Source organism: Pristiophorus japonicus, chromosome 6 (assembly GCF_044704955.1).
Source record: "Pristiophorus japonicus isolate sPriJap1 chromosome 6, sPriJap1.hap1, whole genome shotgun sequence".
Lineage (NCBI taxonomy): Eukaryota > Metazoa > Chordata > Chondrichthyes > Pristiophoridae > Pristiophorus > Pristiophorus japonicus.
The window spans coordinates 46,736,369-46,754,599 of record NC_091982.1 but is presented as its reverse complement, the minus strand read 5'-3'; the positions used below and the strand labels follow the sequence as shown (position 1 = coordinate 46,754,599).

General features: G+C 46.6%; 1 protein-coding gene across 1 annotated transcript in view; it reads right to left on the bottom strand.

Moving 5' to 3' along the window:
- Positions 1 to 18,231, bottom strand: part of tfdp1a (transcription factor Dp-1, a) — a 153,862-nt gene that overhangs the window by 109,688 nt on the left and 25,943 nt on the right. Inside the window, exon 2 of the mRNA XM_070882810.1 lies at positions 12,386 to 12,504. The gene's annotated coding sequence lies outside the window, so the exon portion shown is untranslated. The remainder of the gene's footprint in view (positions 1 to 12,385; positions 12,505 to 18,231) is intronic.

Here is an 18,231-nt window from a genome sequence, read left to right as displayed (position 1 = left end):
GATGCACTTTGTGAAGGCTAATAAGGAAAGGGTATACACATTAAGCGGTAGGCCACTTAATAGTGTAAATGAACAAAGGGACCTTGGAGTGCTTGTCCACAGATCCCTGAAAGTAGCAGGCCAGGTGGATAAGGTGGTTAAGAAGGCATGTGGAATGCTTGCCTTTATTGGCCGAGGTATAGAATACAAGAGCAGGGAGGTTAAGCTTAAATTGTATAATACTTTGGTTAGGCCACAGCTGGAGTACTGCATGCAGTTCTGGTCACCGTATTATAGGAAGAACGTGATTGCACTAGAGAGGGTGCAGAGGAGATTTACTAGGATGCTGCCTTGAATGGAGAATCTTAGTTATGAGGACAGATTGGATAGGCTGGGGTTGTTCTCAGTGGAACAGAGGAGGTTGAGAGGAGACCTCATTGAGGTGTACAAAATATTGAGGGGCCCGGACATAGTGGATAGTAAGGGTCTATTGCCATTGGTGGAGGGGTCTATTATGAGGGGGCATAGTTTAAGGTGGTTGGTGGAAGGTTTAAAGGGGATTTGAGCAGGGGGGGGGGGGGGGGGCTTCTTTATGCAGAGTGTTGTGGAGATCTGGAACTCGCTGCCTGGAAGAATGGTTTATGCAGAAACCCTCACCACTTTTAAGAGATGATTGGATGGGCTCTTGAACTGCCGTAACCTGCAGGGTTACGGACCTAGAGCTGGTAATTGGGATTAAACTGGATGACCTTTGGTTGGCCGGCGCAGTTATAATGGTAAGTACTGCAGGGAATTGAATATGGCCAGAGTGATCTCCTGGACTAGTGTCGATCACCTGGATGGGTTGGAGAGAAATTTTCCCAGATTTTTTTCTCCCTAAATTGGCTTGGGTTTTTATCTTTTTTGCCTCTCCCAGGAGATCACATGGCTCCGGTTGGGGTGGAGTGTAGAATGTGTCCGTATAAGGGGTGTCGCAGTTGTGTGGGGTTACTGGTTGCTCTTTGCCTTTCCGTCATTGTTCATAGGTTTATATGTAACCTTCAGGGCTGTTGACTGAGGGCCGTGCAAGTCTTTGTTGGCCGGCGTGGATATGATGGCCTGAAATGGCCTCCTTCTGCGCTGTAAATTTCTATGTTTCTAATTAATCAATTAGCATATTGTATACAAGTAAAGTAACTCACTGCGTTTATACAGTATCCAGACCTACAGATTAACTGTTAAGAAGTACTACATAAACCTATGCAAGTAAAATCAACTTTCTTCTAAACTGTAAATCTGCAAAGATGTTCAAATTGGTATTATGAAATTTTAATTTGGTTTCTTGCTAATTCTACCCTGTTCCTAATTTATTCATAAATATCTTTATAGCACATTTCTACATTTATAGTACATTTCTACATTAAAGGTACACTTTTAATATTAAGTTAAAATATAACTAGATTCTTTCAGATCAATTGTAAAGATACAGTAGCCTGGTGCTTCTGGTACTGTATTAACAATCCAGAGATCGTAAGTTCAAATTCCACTTTCCCAATAAATCTGGTCATTTGTACCAGAAAACTTCCAGGTTGCTGTAAAAACCTAACGAGTTCACTAATCTTGACCCGTCAGTTGTGAGGGGAGAGGAAGGTGGTAATCAGCAGGATGTTTCCTTGACTTGAAGCCATGATACTTCATGGGGTCTGGAATCAATGTTGAGGTCTCCCAGGAACACTGAAACCCAACTGTATTTGTAACTGGAGGAACTGTCGTGCTGAGCCATCCCACCCTCATTCCCTTCTCACCAAAATCTCACCCTCATGCACTACGCATGAAAAAGGGCTACTGCTTTCAGCAGCCACTCGTTTGTTTCTGCTGACGCTTGCCACTAACTGCTAAACCTGGTCCCTCTTTTCCCTTTCAGATCCTAAAACTCTAGAGGGCACAGCGGGACTAGTGGAAGAGGAGGACAGCCCTCCAGAAGATGCAGCATCACTCAACCTTACCCAGGCAAGCGCCAGCTCAGAGATTGGCACCCTGCATTGTTTAGAGGCTAGGGTGGTCTGGACTGGGTGATTCACCGTGTGCAGGAGCAAGTGCACAAATGCATAGGAACTAGGGCAGCCGTATAGAATGGCTCAGGAAGTATGTTGCCTGAGGTTGACCTCGCAATCTAGCCCTGCTACAGAAGGAAATGACGAAGACCTTGAGGACACTCCCTGCAGAAGAGAACAGATAGCTATACAGCACAAACTTCTAAATGCTTGTGCACAGTGACAGAGAGCATGTAGGAGTTCAGCTCTAACTTGTGTGGGATCTACGAGCTTGGCATCGCGACCATGCAGTCAATTAAGGAGCACGTGCTCAGGTCAGCCTCCCAGCGACAGCATCCAAAAACATGTCAGGTTTCACATGTACGCTGATAACACGCAGCTCTACCTCACCACCATTCTGCCACTGATATGTCACATTGCTTATCTGACATCCAGTGATGAGCAGAAATTTCTTCCAATTAAATATTGGGAAGACCAACGTCATTGTCTTCGGCACCGCCACAAACTCCATCCTTTTCCCATGCCACTGTCAGAAGCTGAACCAGACTGGCATACTATTTGACTCGGAGCTGAGCTTCTGACCCCATATCCTCTCTATCACCAAAACTGCCTACTTCCACCTCTGTAACATCACTTGTCTCCACCCCTGCCTCAGCTCATCTGCTGCTGAATCATCCATGCCTTTGTTATCTCTGGACTCGACTATTTCAATGCCCTCCTGGCCGGCCTTCCACCTTGTACCGTCCATAAACTTGAGCTCATCCAAAACTCTGCTCCACGTATCCTAATTATCACCAAGACCCTTTCACCTATAACCCCCGTGCTCATTGACCTACATTGGCTCCCGGTCGAGCAACGCCTTGATTTTAAAATTCTCATCCTTGTTTTCAAATCCGTCCATGGTCTTGCCCCTTCCTATTTCTGCAACCTCCTCCAGTCCTACAATCCTTTGAGATCTCTGCACTCCTCCATTTCAGGCCTCTTGCGCATTCCTAATTTTCTTCACTGCACCATTGGTGGCCATGTCTTCAGCAGCCAAGGCTCTAAGTTCTGGAATTCCCTCCCTAAACCTCTCTGGCTCTCTACCTGTCTCATCCTTTAAGACACTCCTTAAAACCTAGCTCTTTGACCAAGCATTTTTCACCTTTCCTAATATCTTCTTATGTGGCTTGGTATCAAATTTGGTTTGATATCCACACCTGTGAAGTGCTTTGGGACCTTTTATTAATGTTCACTGGCTTACAAATCATGAAGGACAGAGTTGATAAGGTCTTTTGAGAGTGTCACATCACTCTGTTCTTGTGCAGAGCAGTGGGAATGCTGAGGCGTAGCCGCATGAAAGGGGCCTGCTCTCTCAGGATGACAGCATGCCTGCTCCTTCACCATCTCTCAATTAGTGCCAGCCAGTGAGCTGGGCCCCCTATGGCTTGAGCCTCAGGAATCCTCAAAGGAAGTTCAGCAGCTTTCCACCTACCTTGCTGTAGCCACTGGGGATGCACCTCATAGGAGCACTATAATAGGTAAGCAAGCACACAAGACCTCTAGGGCTTTGCGCATGGGTGTTTTTTAGTTCTCTTTGCCCAGTATCCGCAATTGTCAAATGACGAGTGATGAAGTATCTTGGTGTGATGACATTTTTTCTCAGATTACTGTTGGTCTTAATATTCTTAGTCATGAAAGGTGAACTCCCATGAAGTTGGACAGTACAAGTGCATTGAGATGGTAGTTTTGAGGACTGGGTTAGGTAAATGGATGGACTGTTGATGCAATGAGAAGAGGAATGAACATTCAGGAGAATCTTTCCCAATGAGCTGCTGCCTGAGAGCTCAGGCAGCTGGCAACCTTGCTGTTCCTCTGCAGGCTCAGCTTCCTGATCCCATTCTTCCTGTTTCTCAGCTTCTCTTTCCAAGGCAAACTTGTCCAGCATGTAGCACCCAGTAACAAATCTTGACATTCATTCTGGGCTATATTGAAGCTTCCAGATCTGTCGAGGCATAGAACCTATGCTTGAGAAGTTCGATGGTTTCCGTCACACTGCTAAATTTGTAATTGTTGCACTTGCTTCATGCCTGAAAAATGGGCACAGTGATGTTGAATTTAGACCCCATTCTGTCTAGCTACAGCTTGGATGTATTTTCTAATGACTCATTCTATCTAATTACAGCATTTCAGACAATTTAATCTAAATTTAGCAGACTGCCCATAACTTAATGGGACACTGCCTTTATGGAGAAGTGTTTTGCAAAATGTTGTTTGGAGAGGGAAAGGAATCAGAAGGGCATTGTATCATTTTCATCAAATGATGTCATGCGCAAGCAATGAGCTGATGTGTTTCAATGTGATTTTATTTCTGGGATATTCAAGTTATTTGCCATTGGCCATCTAGGCCACAAACTTTGGAATCCCTGCTTGTGAAGCGTAGGCAACTGAGTTCCATTTGTGCTTTTTGTTTCTTGCTCGCTGGTTGGTCCTGTTTGAACTTCATGGCCAGTGATTTAGAAGGCGCTGTACTTAGTGCAGGTACCTCATTGATATATAAACCCTAAAACAGGATACCAAGCTATACTAGTACCTGCAGCTTGAGCTATGCACACGCTAAAGGAAGCATTTATTTAAACTTTATGTATGGCTCCTGAGGATCCACAGTACAATCAAATTAGCCCATGAAGGCCAACAGTTTGGACACTCCTGAACTGCCTAGTTGTATTGTAAACAAGTGGAAAAATGACCCATTTGGTTAAATGAGCTTTTTGCAATACTGGACCATACAGAGCAGGGAGGTGTCAGGCTCAAACCACAGTCTGTGCTGAATCAGCAGATCTCAGTCTGCATTGCAGGGATGCACCAAGAATATTAGGAAGACTCCCACACACAAATTTGATCAACAGATACAGGAATAACAGTTTTGTTTTCTTGTTCTGGAGACTGTTTGCAACCTGGTGCACATTCCTATCAGATGGTGCTCCACTCTATTCCTTCAGCCCTGTGTTAGGGGAGAGTTGCCATTTAAGTATCCCACGACTGGAGACGCAGAGCAGAAGGGAGCAACAGATGGCAGCAGCAGTTGACACGAATACACTCCACTGCTGCAGTGCTGTGATATTGAAATTACAACTCTCCCTCTTGGCTCCCAACTTCATTCCAGCTGAATAGATATGGAAAGAGGATATTTAAAATCAGCAGGGGGAGCCTCGGATTGGTTTCAAAAGGGAAAGTTGCTATTAAATATCACAACACAGGAGGAGCAGGACCCATATCATTTTATAATTTATAGCAATTGAAATGGGTGCACAAGAGATGAGACTGAAATGCCACCAGTAAAAATACTATCATTAGACATGCTGATGACAATCAATAATTCAATGTTTTAATGATTAAACTCAAGACTGGAGTGGGTTGGTCTCTGTAAAGTCCTTACTCTGCAGCATGAAACCACACGAGGCAGATTCTGGGGACAAGGTCACTCTGTGACCTCAACTCTTTATTCACAGCACTCCACAAGTGATGACCTTGCGTGGGAGCTCCCTTTATATACCTGGGAGATCAGGTAAGGAGCGTCTCCCACAAGTTCACCCCTTGTGGTCAAGGTGTGCATTTAGGTTGTGTGTGTACATTAATACAGTGGTGTTACATTGTGGTTACATACATGACAGTCTCTAGTTGCACAACAGTAATTAAACAATGGCATTCAAATAAGTAAAGTTCTTTAGCAGTTTTCAGCCATCTAAACAACCAATTTAGAAAGTTAGAAGCAATTACCGTACCCACTAATACCTAACAATATTATCTACATTGTTTCTAGCAGAGAAGAAGGCACACAGCTGTGGCACAACTCAACAAACATATGAACAAAATAAAGCATCTATTTGAACAAGGCTTGGAGTTGGCAAGGTACCAAGATTTAGGAGCCTTCTTCTTGCAGGCTTGTCACACAACTATCCTGTCTCCTACAGATGAAGAGATTCCAGTGCAGTCCAAGTACAGGTAAATCTTAACATTTCCCCCCCCCCCCCACCACCTCATAGATACCAGGCACTTCCTCAGTCCAGTGTCTCCTCAACCCAGTTCCCAGGCGGCAGGGTCGAGAACCAGAGGACACAGATTCAAGGTAATCGGCAAAAGAACCAAAGGCGACATGAGGAAAAACGTTTTTATGCAGCGTGGTTAGGATCTGGAATGCACTACCTGAGAGGGTGGTGGAGGCATATTCAAAGGGAATTGGCTAAATATCTAAAGATTTTTTTTTGCAGGGCTACGGGGAAAGGGCAGGTGAGTGGGACAAGCTGAAGTGCTCTGACAAAGAGGTGGCCCAGACTCGATGAGCCGAATTGTCTCCTTTGCTGTAATGATTCTATGATCGGAGTGACTCCTGCCAACGAACCAGAAGCTGCGTAGCAGCATTTTGCTCATAACTGTCAGTTCCCAACTTTAAAAAATAACATTCACAACAGACGGAAGTCTGCGTAAATGCCAACTGTAACGTTTTTTATCCCTTGTTGCAAATAATATAAAGAAATGCAAATAAAATTAAAAACACGCATCATTTTCCCATTAGCAATTTGATCGATAAACATGCAACTAGCAGGATAATGTTCACAGCCTTTTCTGTCCGACTGCCTTTTAGAATTAGAGATGGTTCCACATTGAAAATAGCCAAGATTCCTCAGCTGAAAGCTCCAGGCTCAACTTTAGCTTAAGTTTTATATATTTCTCTTTTATTTAAAGATCTTTCCTATCAACTAAGAGGGTGTATGCTCAACTTCGCCGTTAAACCTGCAAAGTCATCCCGTCCAAATATTTACATCGAATCGTGGTCAGTTGCATTTTACATGCATTAGGATTTTATGAACAGTTACTGTCCTTTCCTAAACCTTTGGGAATAGTGGCCACATTTGAGAAGCAGGGCTGTGAATTATTCTAGTGACCGGCAAAATTAACACAATTTTCATTCTATCAAAATGACTGCTGACTAAGAACAACCAAGAGACCATTGGAACTGCGCATGCGCAATAACTTGGTTGTTAGCAGCAGTCGCGTCCTTCTATGATTCTAGGTATTCTTTTAAGGAGCATCTATAAAGCTACTTTTTCAGAAATTTCCTGGCACACATTGCAAAATTTTAAACAAACGGAAGGAAATGAAGACATTGGTTGCGACTGTTTGTGTGAGGAAACACCTTCCTGCATTTTACACAAATTGTAGACGCCGGATTTTATCATAGAATGGTTACAGCACGAACGAAAGCCTTGCGGCCCGTCGAGCCCATGTCGACTCTCAGCTAGGCCCACTCCCCCGCCCTTTCCCCGTAGCTCTGCAATGTTTTTTTCCTTCAGATACTTATCCAAATCCCTTTTGAAAGATAAGATTGAGTCTGCCTCCACTACCCTTTCAGGCAGTGCATTCCAGAACCCAACCACTTGCTGCGTAAAAAAGTTTTTTTTTTTTTTACTTGGACTTAGGTTCTTTTGCCAATCACCTTAAATCTGTGTCCTCTGGTTCTCGACCCTTCTGCCAATGGGAACAGTTTCTCTCTATCTACTCTGTCTAGCCCCCTCATGATTTTGAACACCTCTATCAAATCTCCTCTCAATCTTCTCTACTCCAAGGAGAACTGTCATGTATTCAACCAGCATTGTAACCCATGTATAGTCTGACCTAAGTTGTACACTGTGAGAACAATGACTACTAGGTGGGAGACACTCCTAACCTGGGCCTTCAGGTACAAAAGGGGAAGTTCCACCCACCTTCATCACTTGAGTGCTAAGGAATAAAGGACAGGTCACAGACTGACCTTCTCTCAAGCATGGGCCTCGTGTGCATTTATACTGTATAGTAAGGACCTATCAACGGCAACGAGAAACTGGGATTTAAACCACGCGAACATGGCCACTAGCAGAACAGAGGAGAGGTACTGTGTTAAGGAATGGATGGAACAGAGATTCAACATTGTTAAAGCAGCACGCAGTTCTCCAGGCAGACAAGGGCAGTCGGGCATGCCCCAACATGTAGTCGAACCCAGAGGGGGAGTTCGACAGAGACAATGGCAAGTTGAACGGCGATTCACGCCATTGCAAGGGACAATGCGGCCAGTAATGGGGCCATCAACACCTGTTAATGCCGCACTCAAGGACAGTCACAGGGGCAGTCAGGGACGATCGACTGGCTAGGGACCTTTTGTTTCCAACAGCAGCTCATGTTGGAGGCGTGGAGGCACACACTCAGCCGGAGTTTGCAGAGATGAGCAAAATACCTGCAGAAATTGCAGAAATGACGTTGGAGGAAATCGCTGGAAGCTGAAGTTCAGCGAGTTCATGTGGAGCACGTATACAGTTCAGACACCAGGACGCCACCGATAATGATGAAAGTGTTCCTCAATGGCATCCCAGTATCAATGGAGCTAGACATGGGGGCCAGCCAGTCCCTGATGGGTATCAAACAGTTCGAAAAGTTGTGGGCGTCCAAGGCCAGGAGACCAAAATTATCACCAATTGACGCACAGCTACGGACTTACACAAAGCAGATCATTCCGGTGCTAGGCAGCGCCACGATAGTTGTGACCCACAATGTTTCGGAGAACAGGTTGCCACTCTGGATTGTCCCAGGGTACGGTTACGTACTACGGGGGAGGAGTTGGCTTGCTGTCATGAACTGGAAATGGGGCGATGTCAATGCAATTTCCTCTGTGGAGCGAGTATCATGCTCACAGATCCTGGACAAATTTGACTCATTATTTCAACCCGGCATCGACACTTTCATGGGGGTCAAGGTAGTGATTCACATAAATCCGGGCGCCAGGCCAGTACACCACAAGGCCAGAGCGGTGCCGTACATGATGCGGGAAAAGATAGAAGGCGAATTGGACCGCCTGCTGAGGGAAGGCATCATCTTGCCAGTCGAATTCAGTGACTGGGCGAGCTCGATCATGCCGGTGCTCAAGACAGATGGGTCGGTCAGAATATGTGGTGATTACAAGGCCACCATCAATCGGGTGTCACTCCAAGACCAGTACCCGCTACCGAGAACGGAGGACCTCTTTGCGACGCTATCCGGTGGCAAACTTTTCTCAAAATTGGATCTGACCTCAGCTTACATGACCCAGGAGCTGGCGAGTGAGTCGAAGAAGCTGACCACCATCACGACACACAAGGGGTTGTTTGAGTACAACAGATGTCCGTTCAGGATTCGCTCGGCCGCCGCAATCTTTCAACGAAATATGGAAAGCCTCCTCAAGTCGATTCCAGGGACGGTGGTTTTCAGAACGACATCCTCATCACGGGTTACGATACTGAAGAACACCTCCACAACCTGGAGGAGGTGCTACGCAGACTGGACCGGGTAGGGCTGCGACTGAAAAAGGCGAAGTGCGTCTTCCTAGCTCCAGAGGTAGAATTCCTGGCGATGAGGGTAGCAGCGGACTGGATCAGCCCTACTGCGTCCAAGACGGAAGCGATCCAGACAGCACTCAGACCCCGTAACACGACGGAGCTGCATTCGTTCCTGGGGCTCCTGAACTATTTTGCTAACTTTCTTCCCAAATTGAGCACGTGCTCCTACGCAAAGGTCGCAAATGGGTCTGGGGGGACAGCCAGGAAAGGGCTTTTACTAGAGCACGCAATTTGTTATGTTCCAACACTCTTAACACTATACGACCCATGTAAGCAACTTGTGTTAACGTGCGATGCGTCGTCCTATGGTGTCGGGTGTGTGTTGCAGCATGTTAATGTCAAGGGTCAGTTACAGCCGGTAGCTTATGCCTCCAGGAGTCTGTCCCGGGCAGAAAGGGGTTACGGGATGGTAGAAAAGGAGGCGCTCGCATTTGTATATGCGGTAAAGATGCACCAGTACCTGTTTGGCAGGAAATGAGCTGGAGACAGATCACAAACCCCTAACGTCTCTTTTGGCCGACAACAAGGCCATAAATGCAAACGCATAGGCCCGTATACAGAGGTGGGCACTCACGTTATCCGCCTATGACTATACAATTCGGCACAGACCGGGCACTGAAAACTGCGCCGATGCACTCAGCAGGCTCCCACTAGCCACCACTGAGGGGGCTACCAAGCATGCTGCTGAGATGGTCATGGCTGTTGAAGCTTTCGGAAGCGAAGGCTCACCCGTGACAGCCCGTCAGATTAGAGTCTGGACAAATAGAGACCCGCTATTGACTCTAGTGTCATGAATGGGGACTGGGCAGCCACATACAGGGCATGCCCTGAGGAATTTAAACCATTTCACAGGTGCAGGAATGAACTCTCGATTCAGGCCGATTGCCTACTATGGGGAAACCGCGTAGTCATGCCCCAGATGGACAGAGAGGTGTTCATCAGAGAACTCCACAATGAGCACCCGGGCATTGTCATGATGAAGGCAATTGCCAGGTCACACGTTTGGTGGCCAGGGATAGACGCAGATCTGGAACTTTGTGTTCGCAGGTGCAACACGTGTGCCCAGCTGGGCAATGCGCCCAGGGAAGCCCCCCTTAGCCCCTGGCCATGGCCCGCCAAGCCTTGGTCACACATCCACGTGGACTACGCAGGTCCTTTCATGGGAAAAATGCTTTTGGTTGTAGTAGACGCCTACTCCAAATGGATCGAGTGTGACATTTTAAATTCAAGCACATCCTCTGCCACGGTAGAAAGTCTGCGGGCAATGTTCGTTGCCCACGGTCTACCGGACGTCTTGGTGAGCGACAATGGCCCGTGCTTCACAAGCACCGAATTCCAGGACTTCATGGCAGGTAATGGAATTAACCATATCAGAACGGCACCGTTCAAGCCGGCCTCAAACGGCCAGGCAGAACGAGCAGTGCAGATAATCAAACAGGAGATGCTCAGAATCCAAGGGGGTTCCCTACAAAGGCGCTTATCATGTCTCCTGTTGGCCTATAGATCCCGACCACACTCGCTCACAGGGGTTCCAGCTGCAGAGCTGCTAATGAAAAGGACGCTCAAAACCCGACTATCCCTTATACACCCTACCATGAAAGAAATTGTCGAGAGCAGGCGCCAACCACAATATGACTACCATGACAGGAATGCGAGGGCGCGATGTATTGATGTAAATGATCCTGTTTTTGTCCTCAACTACGCTGCAGGGCCCAAATGGCTCTCAGGCACTGTGATTGCCAAAGAGGGAAATAGGATTCTGGTAATTAAACTTACCAATGGACAAATCTGCTGCAAACACGTGGATCAAACAAAAAGGAGATTCAGCAACTCCATAGAAGCAGAGGAAGAACACGATGTGGAGTTCACTCCACCACAGGTGACCGAACACCGGAACCAAAGGGAGGAGAGCCCAATCACTGTGGGCAGTCTGGATAGGCCTGAGGCACCGCAAACAGCAGACACTCAGGCCAGTGCCCAACAACCAGAGCCCCAACTCAGGCGCTCTACAAGAGAGCGTAAACCACCAGAGAGACTCAACCTGTGATCCCAATAGACTTTGGGGGGGAGGTGATGTCATATATTCAACCAGCATTGTAACCCATGTATAATCTGTCCTAAGTTGTACACGGTGAGAACAATGACCACTAGGTGGGAGACACTCCTAACCTGGGCCTTCAGGTACAAAAGGGGAAGCTCCACCCACCTTCATCACTTGAGTGCTAAGGAATAAAGGACAGGTCACTGACTGACCTTCTCTCAAGCATGGGTCTCGTGTGCATTTATACTGTATAGTAAGGACCTATCAAGAACAACCCCAGCTTCTTTAGTCTATCAATGTAACTGAAGTCCCTCATTCCTGGGATCATTCTCGTAAATCTTTTCTGCACCTTTTCTTAAGCCTTTAGATCTTTCCTAAAGTGTAGTGCCCAGAATTGGACACAATACTCCAGATGAGGCCGAACCAGTGATTTATACAAGTTCTTCAGAATTTCCACACTTTTGTACTGTATACCTCTATTTAAGAAGCCCAGGAGCCCATAAGTCCTTTTAACTACTTTCTCAACCTGCCCTGTTATCTGCAACAATTTATGCACACATACCCGCAGGTCTCTCTGTTTATGCATCCCCTTTAGCATTGTACCATTTAATTTATTTGTCCTCTCCTCATTCTTTCTACCAAAATGCATCACTTCACACTTTTCTGCATTAAATGTAATTTGCCACATGTCTGCCCATTTCACCAGCCTGTCTATGTCTTCCTGAAGTCTATCACTCTCCTCCTCACTGTTCACTATACTTCCAAGTTTTGTGTTATCTGCAAATTTTGAAATTGTGCCCTGTACATCCATGTCCAAGTCATTAATATATATCAAGAAAAGTAGTGGTCCAAGAACCGACCCCTGCGGAACACCACTGTATTGTATACCTTCCTCTGGGAACTCTCTGGGACGAAATTCAGCCCCACCGGAAACCTGGTGCACCTACCTTTTTCAAAGTGCTTTTAATACCGTCTCGGATGAGGTTGCCTCTTTCCTGAAATTCAGCTCTTTGTCTTTTTTTTTGAAGCAGCCAGGAGGTCGGTCATAATGGGGGTGGAAGTGTGGCTGTAAGGGGAGAGAATCGCCGATTATTTAGGATCAGACACAGGGCCACCAAGGGAGGGTTTCAGTCGGGCCAGTGGCCTGGCACCCAAGAGGGGGTGCTAGGCAGCCTGTTGGCAGCCCAGCCAAACCTGAGGGCACAATAGTGAAGCCGACATGGAAGTCGGCCAGCAAAAAAAATAAAATGGCGGCTGCGGAATTGGGCCCTTGCATTTAATGGCCGCTGCACCGCCAGGGCTAACAGAGGGAATGAAAGGTGCACCGATAGACAAAGCTGTCGGGAGCACCGCTCAGCTGGCATAAGATTTTTCAGGTTGAATTTCAAGGGAGGTGGGGGATCCGGACGGTGCAGGCACTGATGGCCGCTCGACAACGGTGGGGTGGAAGTGGGGCCCGTCAGAACCCGCCCCCCCCCCCGCCCAATTTAGCTTGCCGCGACCATTCGACCAGAAATCGGCAGCCGCTCGACTCCGCTGCATGGCCGCCGCAATCTGGCAGTAACGGGCCTTATTCTGGAGCTGAATTTCGGTGCCTCTGTTTCCTGTCACTTAGCCAACTTTGTGTCCAGGCTGCCACTATCCATTTTATTCAATGGGCTTCAATTTTGCTGGCAAGCCTATTATGTGGCACTTTCTCGAACGCCTTTTGGAAGTCCATGTACACGACGTCAACTGCATTGCCTCATCAGCCCTCAGCAAAAAACTCGATCAAGTTGGTTAAACACGATTTGCCTTTAGTAAATCTGTGCTGGCTTTTCTTAATGAATCCATCCCTATCCAAGTGACTATTAATTTTGTCCCTGATTACTGTATCTAAAAGCTTCCCCAGTACCGAGATTAAACTGACTGGCCAGTAGTTGTTGGGTTTATCCTTACACCCTTTTTTGAACAATGGAGTAACATTTGCAATTCTCCAGTCCTCTGGCACCACCCCTGTATCGATGGAGGATTGGAATATTATGGTCAGTACCTCCGCAATTTCCACCCTCAATTCCCTCAGCACCCGAAGGTGTATCCCATCTGCTCCTGGTAATTTATCTACTTTCAGTACAGCCAGCTTTTCTAATACCACTTCTTTATCAATTTTTATCCTATCAATTGTCTCCACTACCTCTTCCTTCACCGTCTATGGCAGCATCCTATCCCTTGGTGAAGACTGACGCAAAGTACTAATTTAGTACCTCAGCCATACCCTCTGCCTCCATGCATAGGTCTCCTTTTTGGTCCCTAATCGGTCCCACCCCTCCTCTTACTACCTTTTATTATTTATGTGCCTATAGAAGACTTTCGGATTACCTTTTATGTCAGCTGCCGTTCTATTCTCATAACCTCTCTTTGCCCCTCTTATTTTCTTTTTCAAATCTCTTCTGACCTTTCTACATATAGCCTGATTCTCAGATGTATTAGCAACCTGACATCTGCCATACGCGCTCTTTTTCTGCTTCATCATATTCTCTATCTGCTTCATCATCCAGGGAGCCCTGACTTTATTTGCCCTGCCGTTCCCCCTAGGGGGAATGTACCTCAACTATACCTGAACTATTCTCTCTTTAAAGCAGCCATTTGTTCCATTACAGCTTTGCCTGCCAATCTTTGACTCCAGTTTACCTGGGCCAGATCCATTCTCATCCCACTGAAATTGGCCTTCCCCCAGTTAAACATTTTTACTTCTAGATTGCTACCTGTCCTTTTCCATAGTGAATCTACTATGATCACTGTTCCCTAAATGTTCACCGACTGACACTTGCTCCACTTGACCTACCTCATTCCCTAGAACCAAATCTAGCAATGCCTGCTCCCTTATCAGGCCGGAAACATACTGATCAAGAATGTTAGTCTGAACACACTTCATAAATTCTTTGCCATCTCTGCCATTAACCCGATTACGATCCCAGTCTATCTCAGGATAGTTGAAGTCCCCCATTATTGCACCTCTCTGTATTTTTTCTGCATATTTGCTCCTCCATATCTTTCCCACTATTTGGTGGTCTATAGAATACACCGAGTAATGTAATGGCATCTCTATTATTTCTTAACTCTAGCCATATAGATTCTGTCCTTGACCCCTCCAGGGCATCCTCCCTCTCCAGCACTAACATTCTCCTTAACTGCCAAACCACCTCCTATCTTTCCTTCCCTATCTTTCCTGAACACCTTATAACCAGGAATATTTAATACCCAATCCTGCCCTTTTTTGAGCCAAGTCTCAGTTATTGCCTCAACATCAGATTCCCATGTGGCTATTTGTGCCTTCAGCTCACTTACCTTGTTTACTACGCTTCTTGCATTCACATAAATATACTGCAAACCCATCTTAGACCGTCCTGTATTCTGTTAGTTGGACCCCACCTAATACCTTACTATTTCTTACTTTCGTGCTCTCTGCCTCTCCCAATCCTTTGAGCGCTTTATTTCCTCTTTCTAATTTACATCCTGGTGCCCATCTCCCTGCCAAATTAGTTTAAACCCTCCCCAACAGCACTAGCAAATCTCCCCATTGGTTCTGGCCTTGTTGAGGTGTAACCCATCCGGCCTGTACAAGTCCCATCTCCCCCAGAACTGGTCCCAAACCCCCAGGAATCTGAACCCCTCCCTCCTGCATCTCCAACTATGCATTCATCTGCTCTATCCTCCTATTGCTATACTCACACATGCGTGACACCGGGAGTAATCCGGAGATTACTACCTTTGAGGTCCTGTACTTTAAACTCTTTCCTAGCTCCTTAAAATCTGCCTGCAGGACTTCATCCCTCTTTCTACCCATGTCATTGGTATCGATATGCACCACGTCCATTGGTTGGTGACCCTCCCCCCCTCAATATTCTGCAGCCGCTCAGAGAAATCCTTAACCCTGGCACCAGGGACGCAACATACCATCCTGGAGTCATGTCTGTGGCCGCAGAAATGCCTGTCTGCTCCCCTAACTATCAAATCCGCTACCACTATTGCTCTCTTCTTCCTCCCCCGCCCCTCCATACAGCTGAGCCACCTGTGTTATCGTGGACTTGGCTCTGGCTGTACTCCCCAGGGAACTATCACCCTCACCAGTACTCGGAACAGAATACTGATTGGATAGCGAGATACACTCGGGACTCCAGCACTACCTGCCTGGTCCTCCTCTTCTGTCTGTCGGTTACCCATTCCATCTCTGGCTACGCACTCTTGAGCTGCAGGATGACCACCTCCAGAAACTCAAACTCAAGCTCTAAAACCCGGAGCTTGAGATCCCCTTCAGCCGATGACACTTCCTGCACATGTGGTTGTGCAGGATATGGGAAGTATCCTGGATTTTCCACATGGCACATGATGTGCATTCCGTGGGAATGAGCTGCCCTTCCATGCCTCCATTTAATAGTCTATGAACTTACTTAGCAGAAATAAACTTGAAACTTAAAAAAAACAATCGCCACCTACATACCAATCAGCTACGTCCCTTGTGCCGACATCACTTTAGGGGCTAGATTTTACACTTTTTTTTGCATGCTTAACATAGAAACATAGAAAATAGGTGGAGTAGGCCATTCGGCCCTTCGAGCCGGCACCACCATTCTATATGATCATGGCTGATCATGCAACTTCAGTACCCCATTCCTGCTTTCTCTCCATACCCCTTGATCCCTTTAGCCGTAAGGGCCACATCTAACTCCGTTTTGAATATATCTAACGAACTGAGCTCAACAACTCTCTGTGGTAGAGAATTCCACAGGTTCACAATTCTCTGAGTGAATAAGTTTCTCCTCATCTCGGTCCTAAATGGCTTACCCCTTATCCTTAGACTGTGACCCCTGGTTCTGGACTTCCCCAACATCGGGAAGATTCTTCCTGCATCTAACTTGTCCAATCCCGTCAGAATTCTACATGTTTCTATGAGATCCCCTCTCATTCTTCTAAATTCCAGTGAATATAAGCCTAGTCAATCCAGTCTTTCTTCATGTCAATCCTGCCATCCCGGGAATCAGTCTGGTGAACCTTCGCTGCACTCCCTTAATAACATGAATGTCCTTCCTCAGATTATGAGACCAAAACTGTGCACAATATTCAAGGTGTGGCCTCACCAAGGCCCTGTTCAACTGCAGCAAGACCTCCCTGCTCCTATATTCAAATCCTCCCGCTATGAAGGCCAACATACCATTTGCCTTCTTCACCGCCTGTTGTACCTGCATGCCAGCTTTCAATGACTGATGTACCATGACACCCAGGTCTCGTTGCACCTCCCTTTTGCCTAATCTGTCACCATTCAGATAATATTCTGCCTCCCTGTTTTTGCCACCAAAGTGGATAACTTCACATTTGTCCATATTATACTGCATCTGCCATGCGTTTGCCCACTCACCTAACCTGTCCAAGTCACCCTGCAGCCTCTTAGCATCCTCCTCACAGCTCACACTGCCACCCAGCTTAGTGACATCTGCAAACTTGGAGATATTACATTCAATTCCTTCGTCCAAATCATTAATGTATATTGTAAATAGCTCGGGTCCCAGCACTGAACCTTGCGGTACACCACTAGTCACTGCCTGCCCACTTTACCGCTGAAATGAGGTATAACCCAGTTATCGCCCATTTAGCCACAAAATGGAAACTGACGGGCATTTTTCGGAAACTTATCGCCCAGCATTACTTTCCGTACGTAATTAACGCCGAGATTCAATAATACCGACTGACCACTTTATTTTGTTGTAAAGATCACATTTGCCAAAACTAAAGCCCAGGAGATCGGCCAGTGTCACTTTCACCACCTCGCACACATCTCGCCCACATTATCGCTCGCCCAAAAAGCCGCAGGGAAAAAGTGGAACTAACCGGAACTACTCACAGCGGTATGGACGCCATGTTCTAAATCACATATCGTATAATTTAAAAGGCTGCTCTGCTTCAACCTCGGGGGAGTTCGGATGTACTCTGGAGGTGTATGGAGGTGATGTGAACATCTGAACAAACATCTTTATCATATTGTGGACAATTGGAATTTAATAGGTGTCTTCATCGGGACATTCATTCTTTGTGACCAATCAGTGGAAAACAGATAGCTATTGGAAAGGTGCCTGTCCTTTCTCACCCTCTCTTGATGACCAATTACATGCTGCAGACTCGAGATGGCCGAAGGTATGCTCCGCAGCATTATGTGCCCAATGTAAGATATGCCAGACTGATGAGGAGGACCAGACGTTGCACCCCCTGCAAGTACAGGGAGCAGTGGTCTTACCTCGACTTGCCCGACTCCACCTGCCTTCGGAGACTGCGCTTCCACAAAGAGGTTATCACTGAGGTATGCCAGCTCATAAGGGAAAATCTGCAGCCTGCCAGCGTCATCAGTACTGCACTGTCCATCGAGGTCAAAGTCACCGAGGCACTGTCTACGCATCGGGTTCTTTTCAGGCTTCAGCTGGCGACATTTGCAATTTGTTTCAGTATGCCACACATTGCTGCATTCGACAGGTGACTGAAGCCCTGTACGCATGAAGGATGGACGTTAATCAGCTTCCCGATGACCAGGGAAGCGCAGAGTGAGAGGGTTCTAGGACTCTACCGAATTGCTAACTTTCCCAAGATGCAGGGAGCAATAGACTGTACGCACATCGCGATGTAGGCACCTTTTCAAGATGCAGAGGTTTTCAGGAACCGCAAGGGATTCCACTCCGTGAATGTGTAACTCGTCGACCACCAGCAAATTATTATGGCAGTGAATGTAAAATTTCCGGGCAGCATCCATGATGCTCACATTCTGCGT